Consider the following 16,704-nt stretch of genomic DNA (forward strand, 5'->3'; position numbering starts at 1 on the left):
TGCAACCTAGGGATATATATATATATATATATATATATATATATATATATATATATATATATATATATCAGCAAAAGAATTGAGTTATGGCACCACCATTCAGGTAGATGGAGGATCATTATCTATGGATCTGCTGAGGAAGAAGCATTTTTCCCCTAAAGGAAGTATCTTCCTCACTGTGGCACTCTGGAATAATACCACAGGGGTATTTCCCTGGTTATTTCTCTACCTGCCAAATAGAGGTATTGGGATGTATCAAGTAATCTAAAGCATATGCTATGTAACTACAACACATCTTTTACAGAATTATTTACTAGTTGCCTTAAGGGGACCTGTGGGACAGAGGGTTCTCCCCCATGATCTTAACTGACTGTTTTTTTTTTTAGGTTTTTGCAAGGCAAATGGGGTTAAGTGGCTTGCCCAAACCACACAGCTAGGTAATTATTAAGCGTCTGAGACTGGATTTGAACCCAGGTACTCCTGACTCCAGGGCTGGTGCTTTATCCACTGTGCCACCTAACCACCCCAATCTTAACTGACTTTGATCAGAATTGAAACTTGCACTTTGATCTCATTATCACCATGTTCTAATCTCTGAGCTAACCATCGGGAATGAACTCAAAATGGAGACTTTCACTTAGCTCAATTTATTTTTACTGATGGTATATTTCTTTAAACTAATTTTTAAGAAGAGAAGCAAGGATTATTTTGTTTAGAGCTACTTTTATGATATAAGTCTCCTTAGATACCTCCATAATTTTCTTCTTCATTTGCAATTTTTTTCAAGATTTCATTTTTTGAACAGAATTTCCCATCCCCATCTCTTTCATGGGCATTTTTGAAATCTATTTTTCTGATGGCTAAGGTTTATATCGGACTTTGCCCATCATTTCCTTCTTTTGGATATGTGTGAACTCTAAAAATGGTATGATTACATGCTGCCAGGTTCCAGTCTACTCCCAATTTTCAACAAGTTCATCCTGGTTGGTTAGAAGTCCTCAATTCTATTATGATGAGTTTTCTATCTTTTGAGAGTTTTGGAATTGTTAACATCTCAAGTAATGAATTGAATAGATGCTTTCTTTTGAATGGAATAATATATTAGATATCCCCCCCAAAAAAATCTTTTAAAATATTTCCTTTATGTTAGTTTTGTATTCTCTTAAGAGGAAAACATCTATTTTCTTAGTAGAGCTATAAATAATACTTTATTTCCCTATCTCCTTATTGGTTTCCACATGATCTCCAAAATAATTCAGTGTTCAGACTCATAGATTTTCCTACATTGATAGCTTCTTGATTTCAGGGCTATTTTGAAGCCATTTCTATCATACATGATGTGGATCAAGTCAATACAGCTAGAAAATTTTGTTGAACATTATATAAATGTATGTGTGTGGGTATGCATATCGAGACAGAAGATAGAAATAAGGAGATGTAATGAAGAATGACGACGATATGGACTGGTCCTATAATCATCGCGCCAAAAGTCCTGAAGTTGGGAGTAAGTTGAAGCTGCCAAGGCAGGTCAATAAGTATATTACAAATACATATTTTAGACCAATATAGAAATGTGTTAAACGTGGCTGAACATATGTGACCTATATCAGATTACTCATTGCCATGTGGAAACAGGAGCATGGGGAGAGAGGCAGAAAAATAAGAAACTCAAAATCTTATTTAAAAATGTGGAAAACTATCTTTATATGTAATTCAAAAAGTCAAAAGTAAAATAAAAAAACCAATAAAATAAATCTATACTTCAGTTCTTTTAAAAAAAGAACTAGGGGCAGCTAGGTGGTGCAGTGGTTGGAGCACCGACCCTGGAGTCAGGAGGACCAGAGTTCAGATTCAGCCTCAAATAATTAATAATTACCTAGCTGTGTGACCTTGGGCAAGTCACTTAACCCCATTGCCTTAAATAAAAAAAGAAAAAAGAACTAAATAAGGAATAGGAGAGCTGGTCAGAGTGGATACGATGAAGAAACAGACAAGAGAGAAGAAGAGCTGCTTTTCTTTTAACTGATGGAAAGAATAGTCTTTGGACTGGAAAGGATAGAAAAAAAGATATGAGTAATTGATTCACAGCATAAATTGTAAAATATTTAGAAAGAGTCTACATCCTCAGATCTAGGTAAGGTTCCTCTATGGATGCTGATAGCATAGGCAAATGGCATTGCTGAGCAGTGCTGTAGTGATCATTTCGGATCATTGCTACATGGATCAGTGATCTAGAAAGAGTATAAAGAATAGAAGAGGATCTTCAGCAATGAAAAATAATCCTAGTTTGAATTTTCAGGAAAAGAGGCCTAAAAACTGTAAGCTAATGAAATCTAATATTAATTCCTGGCAAAAGTCTACCAATGTATTAATAAAGGTATGCTTCCTGAACATCACTAACATAAAGGAGTTTACATAATCAGTGCTAGCTGTTTTAATGATTATTATGAAGACTCCTTTATTTTTAAGGATTAGAAAATCTTTCACCAACAACCCTGTGAATTAGGTGCTATTGGTATCTCCATTTCACATGTGAGGAGATCAAGGCTGGTAGATTTTCCCAGGGTCACACAGGTAAATGACCAATTCAAAATTTGAACTCAAGTCTTCCTAATTTTTTTGTTCCCTGCTCTATCCATGTACTGCCTCATTACCAAGAAAGAACTAGAATATCTAATACCATAGTAACTATTTCATTTTTGACAGTTACTTACTGATACATTAGAGAAATGCTATAGATGTAGGTTACTTAAATTTAAGCAAAACATTTGACAAAATCTCCAGTTATTGTCTTATGGAAAAAGGTTGAGATATATGTAACTTGATGGTCTTAAGACATGATGGGTCTTAAGATTGTCTGGACCAAACAATTCAAAGGTTTGGTGGTTCAATGATCCAATGAGTATTTGGAAAGAAATTTCAGTTGGACCTATGATTAACCCAGAATCACTTGGCCTTTTTACCCAACTTTCATAATGACATGGGCAGCATGCTTCTTAAATGTCACAAGTATTTGAAGGAAAATCATGTTGAAAAAAGAATAGATTTCATCTGCTTGAATTCAGAGGTAAGAACTAGATGATTATGAAAAATAAAGAAGGGCAGCTTAGGTGGCCCAGCAGATAGTTCACCAGCCCTGGAGTCAGAAGTACCTGAGTTCAAATCTGATTTCAGACACTTAATAATTGCCTAGCTGTATGACCTTGGGCAAGTCACTTAACCCCATTGCCTTAAATAAAAAACAAATAAATAAATTAATTAAAAACATAAAAATAGAGAAGTTGCAAAGAGACAAATAAAAATGATCCAAGAATATGGACAAGATATGTGTTTCAATGGTACTAAACCTCCTGAAGAGAGGATATTCCCTCTACCAGTGCAGATCAATACCTTCTCTACCACTTACAGTCTTAAATAACTGCCTAAAATACCAAAATGTTCAATGACTTGCCCTGGGTCACAGATTCTAAATGCATCTGAGGCAGGGATTGCTGAGATCAACTCAACCAAACCAACTGCATCTCCTTTCTTGCTGTTGTTTATCCTTTTTTAAAAAAGAGGATCAAAAGACTCATGTTGAGGCAAAGTTACACAGAATTATTAAGATTACTCTCTCTTCCAGGGTCACTTAAGTCTAGTGGCAGGACAAAAGTCCAACAACTAGTGATGCCCAGGGTACAACTGATGATCTTGGCTGCTTCAATGTCTGACCAACCTTCAAGTACTCCAGAGTAACCATCTTGGTCACCTCTATGGCCACTGAAACAAATTTTCCTCCTCATCTACCCATTCTTCCCCCACCCCCCAATCTGGAGGGATTCACATAATTGAGGTAGACATGCCCCTAACTCACTGACAGGATTGAGGTCCATTGGTTACCCTCAGCCTACCAAGATTTTTTTTTTCCTACCAAGATGTTTTTACTGAGTGAGATCACTCCGCAGGGTATAACTTTATGGGGCCACATGTGAAAGTTGAATGACAGAGGTGGGCACAAAAGGTAGATGAGTAACCTTTAAAAGGGCTTGGAAATCCCTCATTTTAGAGAAACTGGTCCTCTCTAAGAGTTAGAGGTGCTCTTGGGTGAACTGGGCTTCACCCTATTGGCTCTTTGTTCCACTCAATCTCAATTTGTACTAATTTTTATCAATTAAATCAATTGGTTGAGCCCTTATTTGCCCCCCCACATTTTTCATGGTTTGATTCATTCCCTAGGCTCTGTAGGTTGTACATGTTATCCATGGCAGCAATATCTCCTTCTTCCTTCCTCTGTCTCACTGTTTCAGTATCTCCTTCTCACTTTCCCCTCAGTATCTATTTGTATCTTTTTATCTTTGTCTGTCTGTCTGTCTGTCTGTCTGTCTGTCTGTCTGTCTCTCTCTCTCTCTCTTTCCCTCTGTCTATCTCTCCCTCCTCTCTTCTTTTCCTTTGCCTATCTCACTCTCTCTTCAAAGTTGTCTGTGACTCCAAAGGGGGAAGTGTTTTACATCCTATATCTTTCTTCATCATAAATACAATTAATTTGAAAGGACATAAAATACTACAGAAATGTAAGCTGCTACTATATCACTGAAAGAGAATTTTGACTAGCATATCATAAGTGTACTCATTTGCTCCAGTCTCATCATCCAAACCTAATAAAAGATATGGATGCAGTGGCTATTGGAGTCCCTTCCAACATTTATTTCTGTGATCCATTGAAAACAAAGATGTTAGAATCATCAGGAGAAATTATTTTTATGGACCTCTTATTGAGAAAACAAATGCCTTTCCTTTCTGTCAGCCTTACATCTTAGTAAGAAACAAAAATATGTTAATAAAACTGCCCAATGTCTTGCATTTGAGGAAAACTATTCCCAACAATCAGTTGGATGCTCAGGTCTCCTTGGTCTTCAACTACAGTAATGAATCCATTACTATTATTCCTTTGTTACTGAGCTGAAGATACTGGCCTTTCAGATATGACCTACAGTGTCAGTCAAGTCATTAGGATTTACTTTTAATAGGTGTTCATGGCTATTCTGATGAGGGTAGCTTAAAATGATTATCATCATAATTGACATTCTTCATTAAAATCCCATTAAACCCATGTGTCTCTGTATATGTAATTATATCTCATTACCTTGTAATAAAAGCTATGATCAAAGGGAACTATCTAACATGTGGTATCTTGAGCTAAACTATAGAACCTGAGGGATTTCTCTAACTCCAGCAAAGAGATGGACATATACATACAAAGCCACAAGCTTTGGAGCTAAAGGGTGGGAGAGAGAAATCAAATGTTCTTCAATTAACAGCTAGGGACCATTTTGGTTTTCATCAATAAAGTTCATTTTAGTGAACACACAAAAGTTAGGGGCTTGGGATAGAGGAGGTGATGGGGTTGAATTAGTGAAACTTTCTTCTGATTATAGCAAAGAGGTTCTGAATAATAATGAGATCTTTATGTGGTGAATATACGAATTGTAAGGCATCTTACATCCCTTTCTATACAATTACATAGGGTTGTAAAATTTGCCAAGTGCTTGATACGCATTATCTTTCTTGATCTCTGCAGAAAATCTGTTTGTGGGTGTTTTTTTTCCTTTTCCCAGTTGGCACCTATGATTTTGTTAATGTAGGTAATGTTCAGTAAGGAGTCCCAGACATGAAAAAACTTTTCTGCAACTAATATAATGATCCCTTTAAAAATAAAAATATATAATAAATTATTTATTATATCAATATATTAACTTATAATAAACGAAATTTTAAAATGTAGACATTTATTTTCTCTCTCTCCTTTCTCCATCCACCTCATCCAAACTTCCTCCCAAAGGAAGAAAATAAGCTCCTGTAACAAAGATCCAAATTCAAGCAAATCAAATTTCCACATGGTCAGTGTCTAAAATCTGTATTTTGTTCTATGCATTTAATCTCTCTGGAAGGAGATGAGGAGCATTCTTTGATTATTGGCCCTCTGGTATCAATAGACTCCCTTAAAAGGTTTAATCCAACTAATAGTTCTAGGATATCACCTGGGGTACTTAGAATCTAGATAACATTTAGGATCACCCAATCAATATGTTTGAGAGGCTAGACATCATCCAGGTTTTTCTAACTCAAAAACGTGCTCTCTCATAACTCTACCACATTTCTTATTATGTAAGTATTTTTTGAGTTTTTTTTGCAAGGCAAATAAGGTTAAGTGGCTTGCCCAAGGCCACACAGCTAGGTCATTATTAAGTGTCTGAGGCAGGATTTGAACCCAGGTACTCCTGACTCCAGGGCTGGTGCTTTATCCACTGTGCCACCTAGCCGCCCCTTTATGTAAGTATTAAAGGGAGTATTGTCTTTCTCATTTTATGAGATGAAGAAATTGAGGCTCAAAGAAATTAAGTGATTTTTCCAGGTTCATTCAGGTAATAAGCATCAGAGACAGGATTTGAACCCAGTTCTATCCTGCCTCTGAGCCCAACATTCTATTCATTATATCTATCATGTTACCTAGGAAAGGGCAAAGTTTTCATGTCCTATGCTAAGACAGAAGAAAATGAAACTAAGCAGCTCAGAGTTCTCATTTATCATTTTCTAACTAAATTATTCAACTCCCTCCAAATACCCTTTTCCCTTCTCCCCTACAGTTCATCAGTAGAAACCAGCATGAATTCATTAGTTCATACAATATAATCTATGACTGAATCTATCTAGAACTGTCCCCATAATTATTTCAATCTGGATGTGCACCTCTATGAAGCTAGATTATAATTGATCTGTTCTTTAAAGTGCAGTATTTTCTTACTTAGGATTGGTTCATTTACAAAAAGCTTACTCAAGCTGGTTAGCTTGTTTCATCCTGAATCTAAATGGTTGCCAGGCTGTTTCCCTCTACTCTTTGTCCTGGGGTGTGCTGACCAGATCCTGATTCAACATTCATTTCATCATATCCCATCATATTACCAAGCTGGAACCCAAGGATGGCTGCCCTCCTAAGGCTTGGTCATACACATCTTTCATTACTGCTTCATTGTGTTACAGATGTTACAGATGGATTATAGCAAAATAAGTCTGTGAAATGAAATGCAGGGTGTCTCTTGGTCAGATCCCAAATCAAACTGGATCAATCTTACTTTATCATTTCATAAGCCTTTTCAAACAATGACTCATGAGCCATTTTCTGAGACAGACAACCTAGGTGCCAGATCTGTCCATGTTTTTATTTTGTTTTCCCTGATTTCTAGGGAAGATGCATGGGAGAAAGAACAATGGGTCTTGAATCAGAGGACCTGGCTTCATATTTTAGCTCTCCAATGCACTATCTATATGATCTTGGGCAAGACCCTTCACTCCTCCAGGCCTTAGTTTCTTCATCTGTGAAATAGAGATAAGCTGAACTAAATGATCAAGGTAGATTCTAGTTCTAAATACCAGGGTTTAGTTTGAATTAAAAAGAAATTATCAATGGAGACACAAACATACAAGCAAGACAGGATATTTTAAAGGATTTCATCTTCATATATAATCCTTGCATAAGCTGTGAATTGGTTCTAGACTGAGTTCTCGCTTCCTTATTGGTCAATTAGCATCTCCATTTCATGGCATTGCTTAATGGATGGAAACAAGATGTTCTGAAAGTACATTGAGGTCCCAACCCTGGAAGACACAGAAAACTAACTGAAAGACCTGACAAGTATAGAAAGTTGTTAACACCATGTTAATTTTACAAATTATTGTTTGACTTGTCTGTTTTCAAATTAGGAGGCTTTCCATCACACTAATTAAAAATTTCTTATTAACTTTTGGCAGATGAATGCTACTCTTAATTTGAGGGGAAAAAACAGGTCCTAAGAAAAGGTTTGGAAACATTAAAGTAAAACACAGACTTTACCAAGGGAACAAATCCATTGTCATGAGTATACACTAACCCTGGTTAAAAAGAGAAGAAATTTCAATGCTCTCCTGCTTCCTTGGGTACAATAAGATGAAATCACTACAAAGTCAGTTCTTTCTCTCCTTTCAGGAAATGTCAACTGAACTCAGCCTTTTTAATGTAGCTCCCTAAGGGCAACTACCAGTTTTTTTTAGCTTGGCTTTTATTGGACACTTAATACATATTTAATGACTATGCAGAATGACATCTTAATTTTCATATCCAACCTTCACCTCTCTCCTTAATTGCAGTCATGCATAGTTAGCTCTAAATCTCCCATAGACTTCTCAGACTCAACATGTCCAAAGTGGAACTTACATTTCCTTCTGAACCCAAATTCCTGATTTCTAACATTATTCCATCATGTTAATTGCCCAAATTTAAAGCCTTGGACCCATCCTCCAATCTTCACTTTATCAGATTGCCCTATTATATCCTTTATCAAGTTTCTTGGATTCAAATTCAACCAAATTTTTCATCCATCCCTCTTCTCTCAACTCACCCTTCAAGTAATTAAAATCAGGCCTTCTCATCTATATTTATTCTATTATAATGACCTTTTCACTTGTCTTTTTGCTTTTAGTCTCCCCACCTCAATTCATCAGCCCACAATTGTCAATCCGGATAGCTACAATCAATTGATTGCCAATTGCTCAAGAAATTCTTGTCCCTAGGATAAAATGCAAACTTCTACTTCATGTGTAAAGCCCTTCACGATCTACCTCCAACTTTTCTTTCTAGCAGGTACTCAGGGCCCCAGTCAAATTAGCTTATTTGCTATTTCTCCTGACATTCTACCTCCTTTCTTTTCAAGATTCTCTCCACTTACCCAGAATGCTCTCTATCCTCACTTCTGCATCACTCCCTTCAAGGCTAAGCTCAAGAGATACCTTCCATGAGATCATTCCTGATGTTTCCAGTTACTAGTGCTTTTCATCAAGTTATTTAGGCCCTCTTTAGCAGGTATTTTGTTTAAATTTATCTGTGTACAAGTCATTTCTCCTTGGTAGACTGTAAGCTTGTTGAAGGCAGGGGATATTTGGTTTTGGCAATGTATGGCTCATAGAAAGTACTTGCTTTCTTAATTGAATTGAGGTGAGCTAAATTTAATATCATTGTTGAAGACCCTGAAGCTCAGTGAGGTAAATTGTTTTAATGTGTCATCTAATCTCTCCAACAACAGCATGGCTCTGAAGTTTCAGAGATAAGATTTGAGCCTAGGTCTGGCAAACTCTTCCCTACTAACTTTTCCAGTCACCCTGAGTGAGTTTGATCTTGAAAGGACCCAGCTGGAGAGAACCATATTGGAAGGAGGATGCTTATAATTAATAGCAAGTTGGTCAAACTGTAATAGATGATGCTGGATTCTCTTCAGCAGAAAGATGCTGTGCTTTTGGTGAAAGAAACATAAATAAGGAGCTTGTGCCAGTTGAGGATGCAGCAATCATTACATCTTTGAAAATAGGAGATATGACACTCCAGGTTTGAAATAGAAGACTTTAACTTTTAATATTCTCATCTGGGTTTATCAGTCAACCTACCAATCAATCCAATCAACATACATTTATTAAGCACCTACTCTATCTCAGCCACTGAAGATACAGAGACAAATTAAATGATCCCTATCTTAAGTGAGATTATATACCATTATTGCTTTAAATACCCATTTCATTGAACCAAGATTCCTTAACAGTTTGTCTTCCCAGATAACCAAGATATTTTCATTCAAAGCTCAATTCAGGTAGCTTCTTTCACATAAAACTTTTCCTGATTATAATAGTAATTGTTGAGTCCCTTTCTGGTCTCTCTTAGCCTTCCCCAGGCAAGCACTGGAGGGGCCAGAGCCAAGAGAGACAAGTCCTCCCTTTGTACACCAAGATCTCCCTTTTTTGAGCCAAATAAAAGTGCTTAAATATCCTGTCCAGTCCCTAATCCACTCCTACTCTTGTGGCACTTAGTAAAAAAATGTTCTGGTACTCAAGGGCACCATGTGATAAAGATTTAGGGTATTCCCACATACAACAGTCCCTAACATATCCCTCATCTTGTCTTTTTCTGAAACAAAATTATTACGTAATGAATGTCACATTTGTTGTAAACAAAGGTTCAAAAATAGTATAAACAAATGTCAATTAAACAATAGCAAAAACTAATATTTCCAAATTCCTTGAAATACATCTTATCCCCAATTTACAAACAAAGATTACCAAGTTTTTTCTATTGCCAACAAAATAACCTTTCAAAGCAATCAAATTAAAAACTCAAACTAAAAGTAGTAACTTTTAACTCAGGTAACATTTAACTTTATCTAACTATTCTAGAGTCTAGACACTTCACACAAACACAGAAAACAATTCTCTTGTATCACATTTCCCAAGTTGAGATTTATACCCTGGCAGTACTAGATTTCAAAATAAAGAAACATTTTCCCCACCTCTGCCGGCCAGTAGAGAGATGTAAAATTTCCTATATATGATTAAATACACACATGACCAATTAAGACCAGTCAACAGAAATATAGGCCATAAGCACAGGCTTCATTTGAAAGGCAAAATCTAAATTTTCCAATCCCAGCAAAAAGTTTTCTTACCCTTTTTTCCTTAATTAATTGAACCACAAAGCTTCCCAATCAATAGCCCAACCCCCTCCCTCCTCCCCAAACCAGGAAGAAGGCATGGGGGGTCCCTTTAGTTCTAAGAATAAGTTTTGGAGGGGTCTTGCCCTTGTAGGGAAGCCTACATTCCATTTCAGACATAAGCCTGAGTTTCGAAGTTCCATAAAGGAAGATTTCCCTTCTCCCTACCCCCTCCCTCTGCAGAGGGTTCACTTTCATTGCAGGATGAATCAGGGAGTCAATAATTGATTCCCAAATAGTAGGGCTCAAGCAGGAACTAATTCAGGAAAGTAAAGTACATATTTATGATCAGAATTCCCCAAAATAGCAACTTCGACATGAGCTTAGTGACATGAGCAGAGAAAACCATGAGTACACACTGATTAAAAGGAGATGAGCAAAGTTCAGTCCTAGATCTTTAGTAGTTGCTGCTCTGTCTCTGGCAGGACTAGCTGCCATGCTGCCCTCTCAGAGATTGGGTAGGCCAGATGCTTAGTGATCTCTGATGAAGAAAATGCCAATCACTAAATAAATGAGTAATTTGGAATTACAGTCTCACTGTAGGGACTTAGTCAAAGTTACATCATATCGACTTAAAATTTTCTTTTGTTATTATTATTTTGTAAAAGACTGGGTTTCTTTATCATGCCCAGACTAGAAATGCAGAGATTGCTCAAGGTTCAATCATATTACATATTTGGCATGGAAAGTTTGAACTGCTGCATTTTCAACCTGGGAAAGTTTGACCCAGTTCTTAATCTTGCCCTCCCCCCTTCAGGGTCTCACTATATTAATGCTGACCTTAAGTTCAATTCATTTCAGTTCAAATCTCCTAAATTAAGAGAAATATCAGCCTCAGTTTCTCTGATCTGAGATTATAGTTGTGTCATATTGAGCCAAGCATACATGTTTTATTAGAGAAAGGGAGAATTGGTTTAAAATCATCTCCATTCTTCAAATCCCCATCAATTTTATAGTTTAAACAATCACCATCTTCCTCTAAATCCTCAGCTTGGCATCATGGTAACATGCAGGTCACCAGGTTGAGGGCAAATTCTACCCATGTAAAGAGTGTCCCAGTATGACTCTGGAAACATTAATCTTATCTAAGAACCAACTTAGTCAAGTACAGAGGAAAAGATCAGGCGCATAAATCTGGCCATCAGCAGAATTTCTCAGTCACAGTAACTAATTCATGAACTACTATTTTATACAGAACTCTCATAAGGCAAACACTCACATGACAGAAAAGCTACAAGGATACTCTCAAGGTTGCTCAGAAGAACTGTAGCATCGATGTGGAAATGCTGGGGCATGCCTGTATCAAAAAAGTCATTATACTTCATGAGGAAAGCAGAATCTCAGTATAACAAAGGAAAGGTGTGAGCTACACAAATCCAGAGACATCTCTATCTGAAATGTTCTAAAAGAATATATTTGCCTTTGGGGTGGCTAGGTGGCACAGTGGATAAAGCACCTGCCCTGGAGTCAGGAGTACCTGGGTTCAAATCCAGTCTCAGACACTTAATAATTACCTAGCTGTGTGGCCTTGGGCAAGCCACTTAATCCCATTGCCTTGCACAAACCTAAAAAAAAGACTATATTTGCCTTCTGTGTTAGAACCCTCTAAATTCATTTTAGTATATATATATATATATATATATATATATATATATATATATATATCATTCCTAACCAAACACATTGAAGCCTGACCCTAATATCATTGATATCATTGATCCTCTTAGAAAACAGAATAAACAAGAGTGGTAGCAAACTAGGACCCTGGAGAGCAGACTTGTAGTCTTGAAATCCTAAATTCTCAAAATCTGAAAATCCTTAAGCAATGACTCAATAAATGCTTCAAAAAATAGGAAGCTGGGATGTGTTTTGTGTCTCATGTGCTGGCATCTCTTTCCCAATCTCAAAATTCAATTCAGCTCTATCCATTAAGTGTTACCTTGCCTACCTGCCAATTTCTTACCTCCCAAGTATATGCAAGGCACTATGAGAGATCCCATAGAAACAAAACTAAAAAAAATAATTACAGTTTGTACCTTCAAGGAGATTGACTACAACTCTGAAGATTTAACATGTGCAGAGGCAAATGATAGAAAATATATGCCAAATGCAACAAAATAATTTTGCAATAATTATTGGGGGGGGGAGAAGGGATCAGGAAAGGATGTGAGTAAGAGATGACACTAACTTGAACTGGGCTTTGAAGAAACGTAGACATTTTAAGAGATGGAGGTTTGGAGGAAGAACTTTCTAGATCAAGCATAGCAACATACCATAATCATTATTATTCATTACATTTATTGAGTGATTTAATTTTTGCAAAGCACTTTTCATGAGTTATTTCATTTGGCCCTCACAATAATTTTATGAGTTGATTCTAGTATTATCCCCATTTTACAGCTGAGAAAACGGAGGTAGGTTTAGGTACATTGATTTCCCCAGAGTTTAAAGTTATCAACTTGAATTCCAACCTTCTTGACTTTAAGTCAAGCACTTTATATACCATAATTACCCTCAATATTAATTGAAAAAATATCTGGAAAATGAATTTCTTTGACTAAGAAAAATCTTTCCCATTCCAAACTTCTTCCCCATACCCTCTCCTATCTATATCATTTGAGTTGTATTCCCTTTAAGAACGACTATTTCCCTCTGCATTTCTTAGCACTGTTGGCATTTCCCTTAATGATTCACAAACTCTTGGGTTGTTATCTAAAATTCGGTTTTAAAATGAGTATCTATTTGAGGGGACAATCAAAGAGCCAGGAGTGAATCATGGCTCAGATTTGTCTTTCTTGTGTTACTTACCTCTAGCATGTGTTAGAGGCAGCCTTGATGTTGTTAGAGACATTGATGGGAAAAGCATCAATTGGACCAAAACAAGCTTCAAGTGACCCTTGAAGAAACACCCTCAAAATGGGTTTCTGCCCATTAAGTGGCAATCCCTACTCCTTTTTTGGTATCAGGTAGTAGTTGGAATATGAATCTTTTATTTGCCCTGGAATTCCCTTCAAAAAGAGAAAAGTCTATGACCAAAAAGCAATAAAACTGAGCATACCATTTGAACCACCAAAAGTCTATATTCCAAAGAGATCGTGAAAATGGGGAAAGGCAACACAGTTACAAAAATATTCATAGCAGCTCTTTTTGTGATAACAAAGAATTGGAAATTGAGGGATGCCTATCAGTTGGGGAATGGCTGAACAAGTAAGTATATTTAAGGATAGAGTACTATTTTTTTTTCTGTAAGACATCATTGCTGGACTTTAGAAAAACTTAGAAAAAACATACCTAAATTGATGCTGAGGGAAATGAGCAAAGCCATAAGAACATTGTACATATTATTGGTAATACTGTGAGATGGATCAGGATGGTTGCAAGTTACTCTGAAAGGTTCAATGATCAAAGTCAAACCTGAGAGACACATTATGGAAAATGGCATCCACACCCAGAATAAAAAAAAAATTAAAACTCACTATGTAGTGTGAATGCAGAGAAAAGTATACTATGCACACTTTTAAAAGTTTCTTTTATTTTTTCTTTCTTTCTCACAATTCCTCCCTCCCCCCTCAGTTCTGATTCCTCTTGACTTGAGGAAAACACAATTGCATGTGTTCTACCTTTATCATATTGTTTGTTACCATTGGGAAGGGGAAGGGAAAGAGGTTGGAAGAAAATGTGGAACTCATAAACTTGCAAATGGATGGATGTTTAAAACCACCTTTGCATGTAATTAAACAAAAACAAAATTGAAAATTAAAAAAAGAGAGATAAGTCCCATTATGTGACAGTGTGCTGTGGGTTAAAGAGTATTGGATTGTCTGACACATGATAGGTCCTTAATAAATGTGACTGGCTGGAATCACATCCTATCTTGGTAGTTCATCTACTAAGCAACTGGGACTTCCTATCACCTTTTACTTACTGCTATTTAGTTACTCAGACTAGAAAAATCTGAAATCATTATGAATCTCAGAAATATTGTTTGAATACAGACTGAAACATGAAATTTTTCATTTTCATTCTTTTCCTTTTATTGTACTCTTGCACAAAATGACTAATATGGAAATATTTCCCCTGGTTGCCCATGTATAACCTATAGCTGTTTACTTATCATCTCGGAGAGGGGAGAAGGGAGAGGGGCGAGGAGGAAGGAAGGATAAAATTTAGAACTCAAAACTTAAAAAACATACTAAAACAATTGTTTTTAATACATAACTAGGGGAAATAAGTATCATATATCAAAAAAGAAAGAGAGGATTTAAGGCCTCCTGATGTTGATTGATTTGCCAGAAATCACAAAGGAAATAAGCAGCCATGCCTGGATTTGAAACCAAGTCTTCTGGTTTCAAAAACTTGATTATTTTGACTTTGTCTTCACAAGGTTCCTGTTGCTAATATTCATGTATACTTTTTAGATATGATTATGCTGTCAGTTAGTCAACAAACATTTATCTGTTACTAGGCTAAACTCTAATGTTAAAATAGAGGCCAGAACTCAAACAAACAAAAAATGTTTCTAGTCTCAAGGAACTTGATGTCTAATCAGAGAGATAATTGCAAACAACTGTGTACAAATAAGCTATAAATTGATTAGAGATTAGAAACTAAGAAAAACCTGAAAGGGAATCTGGCAAGGTTTCTTGTAGAAGGTGGGATTTGGTTTGGATCTTGTATCTCTAAGGCTTAGCACAGTGACTAATGTCAAGAAGGTACTTAATAAATTCTTGTTGTCTTGATCTTCCATTTGGCCTTTAAAGTGCAGGAATAGATGCAAAAGTTGGAAGTTGCAAAAAAGAAAAATTTAACCTGATTTAAGGAAAAACAAAACTGGAGTTGTCCAAAGTGGAATGTTCTACCTCAAGAGACTGGAGAACTTGTGGGAAAATATGTATATCCCAATAGGCAAGAAAACTGTGCAATACCGCTACTAGGCCTATATCCCAAAGAGATCGTAAAAATGGGGAAAAGATCCACATGTTCAAAAATGTTTATAGTAACTCTTTGAGGTGCCAAAGAATTAGAAACTGGGGGGAGGCCCCATCCATTGAGGAATTCATGAACAAGTATAGCAATTTGATGCAGTGCTATTGTTCTGTAAGAAATCCTCCACTGTTTGGCTTTGGAAAAGCCAGGAAAGATTTACATGAACCTATACTGAGTGAATTGACCACAGCCAAGAGAGCATTGTACACACTGATTGCAACATTGGGAAGTGATCAAATATGATGATCTTAGTTCTCCTCAGTAGTATGATAATCAAAGACAATTCTACAGTTTTGAGATGGAAAGTATCATCCATATTCAGATAAAGAGCAATGGGGTCTGAGTGCAGACCAGAGCATACTGTTTTCCATTTTATTTTTTTAATGCTTTGTGGTTTATTTTACCCTCTCATGCTTTTTGTTCCGATTCATCTTTCACAATATGACTAATAGGGAAATATGTTCAATATAGTTTAACCTCTATCAGATTACTCAGTGTCAAGGGGAGGGTGGTGGGAAAAGAGGGATGGAGAAAATTGTAGAAAACAAAATCTTACAAAAATGAATATTCTATCTTTCATATAATTGGAATAAGAAATGAATAAATTTAAATTTTCAATTTTCAAAAAAAGGAAATAATGAGCAGGCAGATTTCAGAAAATCCTTGACTTGCATGGACTGATGCTGAGCAAAGTGAGCAGAACCTGGACATCATTGTATTATGATTGTGTTATGACTAACATTGTGTTATGATTAACTATTGTGTGCCCGTGGGATAACTTATACTTTACTCTTAACCTATTACTTGGCTCAGTTCAGCTATAGTCCAGTTGTCAGGCGAACATTGAAGAGGCGGAAGACAAAGATGGCAAGTTCTCCATTTATTTAACCAAACCCAAGAGCTTAAATATCCCTTAGTCCCTGCTTTACTCTCAGTTCATGTGGCATTCTCCAACTAGCCAATAATCAAACAATTCCTCCTTGTTTGTGGACAGCAGGTGATAAAAGTTTGGCTTCCTCAGGCAAATACTCTCACACAATGTCGCTATCCCAGGCTTAGTGTTCTCACACAATGTTCCAGGAAGTGCCAAAACATAAGGAACAGATAAGAGGATCTGGAGAGCCAGGAAAATGATGCATAAAGGTGATTCTTGTTCAAGTAAATGATGAGCTAG

The 16,704-nt window shown here is 36.4% G+C and overlaps 1 pseudogene; it reads left to right on the plus strand.

Moving 5' to 3' along the window:
• The first annotated feature begins 1,458 nt into the window (after positions 1–1,458).
• Positions 1,459–16,704, plus strand: part of LOC141494009 (serine/threonine-protein kinase Nek10-like) — a 244,377-nt pseudogene continuing 229,131 nt past the window's right edge.

Source organism: Macrotis lagotis, chromosome 7 (genome assembly GCF_037893015.1).
Source record: "Macrotis lagotis isolate mMagLag1 chromosome 7, bilby.v1.9.chrom.fasta, whole genome shotgun sequence".
Taxonomy (NCBI): Eukaryota; Metazoa; Chordata; class Mammalia; order Peramelemorphia; family Peramelidae; genus Macrotis; species Macrotis lagotis.